The sequence below is a fragment of the Panthera onca genome, chromosome B1 (genome assembly GCF_046562875.1).
Source record: "Panthera onca isolate mPanOnc1 chromosome B1, mPanOnc1 haplotype 2, whole genome shotgun sequence".
NCBI classification, from domain to species: Eukaryota; Metazoa; Chordata; class Mammalia; order Carnivora; family Felidae; genus Panthera; species Panthera onca.
The window spans coordinates 19,705,023-19,711,796 of NC_138342.1; positions in this window are offsets into that span (position 1 = coordinate 19,705,023).

Genomic DNA, 6,774 nt, shown 5'->3' on the forward strand with positions numbered 1-6,774 from the left:
GAGAAGGCACCTCGGACACTGCCTAAAATAGAATAAAAGTTGTAGGCTACGGAGAATTGTCATCGAAATGTGCGACGGGGCTGACCGGGAAAAAGTAGGGAGGGAAGAGCTTCACAATGTTAAAGGGTTTTGGGGGGGGCGCCTGGGTGGCCCAGTCGGTTGGGCGTCCGACTTCAGCTCAGGTCATGATCTCACGGCTGGTGGGTTCGAGCCCCGCGTCGGGCTCTGTGCCGACAGCTCAGGGCCTGGAGCCTGCTTCGGACTCTGTGTCTCCCTCTCTCTCTCTCTCTCTCTCTCTCTGCCCCTGCCCCTGCCCCGCTCATAACTGTGTGTGTGTGTGTCTCTCTCAAAAATAAATGAGCCATTAAAAAAAAAGTTTTTTGCCTTTAAATTAGCAAAGCAAGCACTCTGGACACTCATCCTTAGAGAACACTGACGCCGTGGGTTTAGCACCTACTACGTGTCAGGGTTTCACCTGGCAGGTAACCACAGGCACGCGTGCTTACATTTGTAAGTGCTTCAGAGTTTACCGACCGCATTTCCCCACATGCTCATTGCGCCGTGAGAGCAGATGCTTTTCCCAGGGAACAAACGGAGGCAAATTAATCAATGAATAATTAATATTTATCAGGCACTACCTGCGTGATTGAGAAACGTGGCCCTTCCTTGCCGCCTCTTCCCCGTCGGTCTGCTTATTCCCCTTTGCTTTCTTATTTAACAGTTTTTACGGTAACGGTCTGCACGTCTCTCCCTCCCGGGTCTCTAAGCCTCTCTGGCACACCAGCAGCCCGAGTGCGGCACTTGGGGCAGAAGCAGCAGGCGGCACCGGTGGGAAGGGCAGACGGACGGACGGCTGGATGGGCTGGATGTACGGTTAAGTGGTTGAGTGGTTAAGGCTCCTGGGATCAGCCGGTCCTTGCGACATTGCCGGCTACGTGACTGTGGGCCAGGCCCTTAACCGTTCTGGGTGGAGACTCTTACTTGCTTCTGTAGGTACTGGGGGTTAAATGAGCTAATGCCCGTTTCTCGTGGACGCTGACCCACTGGGAGCAGAAGCTAGGAGGAGGAGGGTGGGGAGGACAGTGCAGAGGGCGAAGAGCTGGTAGGTGAGAATAGAGCAGACAGCACAGGACAAGTCACCAGCACAGGCACCAAAGAAGAAAAAAGAGGCACTTAAAATATGTATCTGGTCCTCAAGGTGCCCAAAGCCTATTTAGGGAGAAACGAGAAAAGACAACAAATCCACCAGCAACATCGGGTGTTAAGGTGTTGGTGCGGACAGCAGCAGGCAGGGATGCAAGGGGAGGTTTCTAGAGCTAGAGAGGGTGGGCAGGATTTGATCGCGAGGGCAGGGTGGGGGCTGGAGGAGGAGGGAAGGGGGAAGGCAGGGGGGAGGGAGGAGACCGGTACTGGACAAGGACAGACATGAAGTGAGATGGCACTCTGGGGACAGCGTGCTTGGGCCACACAGCCCTGTGCCCCAGTGGAGCTCACGGAAGGCTGAAAGAGAGTTAAGAGAGGGAAGGGGCAGTCCTCCTGACGGACACAAGGGGGCGCCCAGGCAGCAGTCCGCCAGTTTTCTAAAGGCCATGGTGCGCGGAAGGGTCTCGAGGGTCAGTACCATGGGAACGGCACTATTAATGAGCCAAGTCCTGTGCTAGGTTACTACCTGCGTGATTCCATTCAGTGTCCGCCTCAAACTCATCTGGTGCCCACCACAGTATTATCCCCATTTTACAGATGAGAAAGCAGAATTGAGAGAGCAAGTCGCCCAGGGGAACATGTCTCACAAGAGAGCCGGGCCTTGATTTCTGATTTGTGCAACTGCAAAACAGGAGGCCGTAACGCTGAGCCAAACCCATCTCGTGGGCTGTTCTAAATGAGCAGAGAGTGGAAGTTCTAGAGACGTGGATATGGGCTCAGCAGAAACATCTGTCTCTGAATTAAGGCTGAGCCAGACTGTTCCACCACCCCGCCCCCACAACCACTGCCCCTGAGAAGCAGCCCCTCCCCTGGAAACAGGGCAATGCGGACTTATCTGTCATGTTTCCAGGTTGCCCAGCCTCTTCTGAATTTTTCCTAGATACAGTTCCATACAGATGGTTTTGGTGTCGGTTGGCTTTGTTTTTAACCTCTCTGAGGAAAAGTCAAGAAAAGGGGTTCGGCCTGAAGAAGGGAAATTAAGCTCAACAGATCCATGTAAGGAAGAGGCCTACAGATCCTTAGGTGATTGGTCATGAAGAAATAAAGAGGGTACTCTGATGGGAAGAACTTCAATAAAATTCCACTAAGATAATAAAACATGGGCTTGTTCTACAATGCCACAGGACTGCGTGCGGAGGGCCCCTCTACGGGAGGTGGCAGAAAGGAAACTACCAGGACCAACTCCTTTGAGAGGCTAGACCCGGTCTGGTGAGGATAATGTTGGTTCAAGGGACAGAATTCCATCACAGTCTCCCACTCTTCTAGAAAGTTCTACAAGGTTGATTTTGGCTACAGCCTGACCCAGTGGCTCGTTCCACTTTGTAGAACATGAACAGTGCAACACATGGTATTCCATCATAGTCTCCCACTCTTCTAGAAGGTACTACACAGTTTATATTGGCTACAAATACAATCAACTGTTTGGTCGGTCAATGGCTGCAGTCCCTGTGAGCTTTACCACATGCCTCTATTTCCATGTGTGTCTATACCGAAGTGCTAGGCAACCTCATCCCCATGACTTCTAGGCTGACCAGTGAGTCTAGAAACTGTCTTTACTCATTGGGTGGACCAATTATCTACCAATCGTCACTGTGGAAGTAACACTGATGAAGCACATGAAAAGAATCTTGTTGTAATGTATTTGGGAAAACTACCACTATAACTTTTAAACATTTTTCAATTCTCCCTGTTTTGAGTTTTTTGCCTGTTTCGTTTTCGTTCTTGTTTTTACTTCTATGGTGTCAGGGCTTACATTTAAGTCTTTGATCCATTTCAAGTTACTTTTTGTGAGTGGTGTAAGATAAGGGTCCAGTTTTTCTTTCTCATGTGGATATCCAGTTTTCCCAATGCCATCTACTGGAGAGACAATCCTTTCGCCATTGTGTTCTTGGCACCCTTCTCAAAAATTAGTTGACTGTATTTGTCTGGGTTTATGTCTGGTCTCTACTCTGTTCCACTGATACGGGAGAAAACGTTCACAAACCATGTATCTGAGATATATTCCAAAGACCTACAAATGGCCAACAGGTGCATAAAAAAAGTGCTTAATATCACTAATCATCAGGGAAATGCAAATCAAAGCCCCAATATCACCTCACACCTGTTAGGATGGCTATTATAAAAAGACAAGAGATAACAAATGTTGGCAAGGAAGCAGAGAAGTGAACCCTTATACACTGTTGGGAGGGGATGAAAATGGTGCAGCCATTATGGAAAACAGAATGGTGGTGCCCCAAAACATTAAAAATTGAACTGTCATATGATCCAGCAATCCCACTCCCGGGTATATATCAGAAGGAAATGAAATAATGAAATCAGTATCTCAGAGCAGAATCTGCACACCCCTGAACACAGCAGTTTTAGTCATGACAGCCAAGAGATGGCAATAACCCAAGCGTCTTTCCACGAATGACCGCGTAAAGAAAAAGAGGTAGCGACGGAGATACAAAAGAATACTATTCAGCCCTGAAAAAGGAAATTCTGCCATTTCCCACAACACGGATGAGTCTATTATGCTAAGTGGAATAAGCCAGAAAAAGATGAAGGTAAGTATTGTGTGGTATCACTTATATGTGGAATCTTAAAAAAAAAAAAAAAAATCGTATTTGATAGAAACAGAGAGCAGAAGGGTGGTTGGTTGTGGGGGACGAGGCGAAGTGGAAATGCGCCACTGGTCAAAGGCCACAAATTTTCAGTTCCAAGGACTTCTCAGGATCTAATGTACCGCTTGGTGACAGTAGGCGCCCCAGGGATACAACATTTTTAAGGAGCCATCTTTTTACTCACCAACCAATCGGTTCCAACCTTACTGGAAAGGAGTGCTTCCACAGAATCAAAAATGTTTATTTAGCTTGCTCACACAATAGTGAGCATCTACCGAGTGCTTTCCGTGGATCTGGCGATGCTCTAAAAGTAGCAACTCTATTAATTCTCACAACGCTGCTTTCTGCTGGATACTATTATTATTCCCGTTTTCAAAGACAAGGAAACAGGCACTGTGAGCTCAGCTGCCTAAAGCCCTACTGTCTGGATCAGGGTCTGAGAGAGCGAGAACCTCTTCTCCTGCACTCGCGGAGGCCACGGGAGTGATGTCGGGCTGCACCACACGTGCAGAAACTATAGTCTCTAAGGTTTCTAAGATGAACACGTCTAACAAGACAGTCCCTCCCCACCAGGAACTTACGGTCACGCGGGGAGCGATACGCCCACTCTGTCCACCCTGACTCCACCAAAAGTTGAATACCAGAGCTGTCACAAGGCAGTGAACATCCGCCAAGTACGAAGAGGGCTATCAGGCTGAGGACGGAATGGGCTAGGGCGGAATGAGAAGGTAAGGATGGGACGAGATGGGGAATGCCCTGAGCGGCCGCCCAGATAGACCTGAGCACAGAAGAACCCACGGGGTGAGCCAGCTGGCGAAGGCGGGCCTAAGGGATGATTTCCAGGCTGAGTTTCCCCAAAAGCAGACCCTGAGACGGAAATTCAGTGTGTCTATTTTGCAAGCGGGAACGTGATCCCTGAAAGTCCTGGTAGGAAAACGGGGCAGGGAAGGAAGCTAATAGAAGGGCCATGGTCAAGGTTCATGTTGCCAGGGCATCTGGAGCTCGGTCATGGGAGACGGTGCAGAACGTGCTTGAGAATCATCCAATGAAGGGGAGAAGAGGTGTTCATATACAACCTTCCCCACCGCAGTCTGGCTCAAGGCTGCTCCTGGGGCCACTACCTCTTCAAGCCTGCCCGCAGCTGGCAGCTCGGGGAGGCAGGCACAAGAGCTTAGTCCCACCACCTCGGGGAGCCAGGCACAAGAGCTTAGTCCCAGGGGCCTGTGACAGTCACCAATCCGCCTGACTGCCTTTGCATGGAGCCAGGTCGGCCAGGATTTCTCTATCCCCAGCGGTATCATAAAACCTATCAAGTGGCTCGCTGAAGGCTGGGAAGTTTGGGGCCAGATGGAACCTGGGAGAAGGAATGTTCTGAAGAGGGGTACTATTTTCTGAAACTCCAGAGCCCAGGGAATGTTTCAAAAGCCACACAGCAAAGGCAGGGAGTGAATCCAGATGATCTCCCCAGCTCCCCTCCAGCTCTGCTGAGCTCTGAGAACGATTAGGAGGAAACAAATCTGCTCTTCCTGGGAAGTCCTGCGAGCCATTGGGCTCACCTTTGTCCTCTGCCCAGCACAGCAGCCCAAATCCCTACAATTCTGGTTTAAAAAAGCCCCTGGTCTTGGACCAGGCACTTTTGTTTTTCTCATTTCTCCATTTGCCATGTAGAATTAATGCCGATTTCTTGCTGGCAACGTGCTGTGTGTTTGAAGCATTCTGTCATTTAAGCAGAGTGCCCTCATTTTCCTGAACGAGCTGAGGATGAAATGTACAAACTACACTAAGAATACAGGTGAAGCAGGAATGTCATTTAGGAAGCCTTTAACTTAGAGGGCTCGTATCGCAAACAAGATCTCTCCTTCCTTCACTCATTTCAGCAAATACTTCATGGAGCCCCTACTTTCTGCCAGAGAAGTGAAAAAAAGCCAAGCCTCTACTCTCATATATAAATAAAAACATACATTTATATACATTTACAGTCAGGCTGTAATCAGTGCTATGAAAAAGAAAGAAAGCAGTGGAAATAGCAATAGGGAAGTGTTATCTGAAATAGGTCCCTGTGAGTAAGGGGCACATGAGTAGAGAGGGACTTAAGAAGGTAAAGGAGGTGAGGAAGGAAGCCATGTGGGTTTGTGGGGGAGATTTTAGGAGGCATTACCATACTGGCTTAGAGCTTTTGCAGGAAACCCGATACAGGTTGTATTCGTTTCGCTTGCTGCCGTAACAAAGTATCATAAATCTAGCAGCATCAGGAATTTGGTCAGAGTTTCAAGATGGGTCTTACAGGCTAAAAATCATGCTGTCAACAGATGTGCATTTCTTCTGTAAGCTCTAGAGGACAACCTGTTTCCCTGCCTCCCCTTAGAGTTTCTAGAAGCACCTGTTGCACCACCCAGATGTGAAGTCCCACAGCTGTGCAAGTGCTGGGAGCCAGGGCCTTAAGAACCACTCCAAACGTCCCACCCTTAACGTTCCCAAGCCCTGAGCCATGTCACTCAACAGAATAATTCTAAGAAGGGAGAAGCAGACTGGGTACAGCTGGAGGCAGTTCCAGAGGCGTAACTGGGGAGGGGGGTTGGGCGGGGCTGGGTAGCCTAGTGTTTTCATTCCCCAAGTGCTTACCTTAGCCTCACAAAGGCCCCCAACTCATTCCTCTTGGCTAATTTAAGGGAATGACACCTGGTGTAACGAAACTGAAATTTAAAGAGGAGACAGCATGGCATGAGAAGAAAATTAGATCTGGAGGAGGAAAATGGATCCTAGGCCTACACGTGAGAACTTGGGCTAGTTGCTTCTCAAACTTTGTAGAGGTTGGGCTGGCTTCACTGCAAAGGGGACTTTCTTTCCTGCTCTACCTGATGCATAGTTCCTAGTCATTTACAAATAAGCCACAATAATAATCTATTGGGTACTTGTTCCATGGCTAGGAACTACGTTCTTTAAATATGTTACATATTTTTATGCTTAA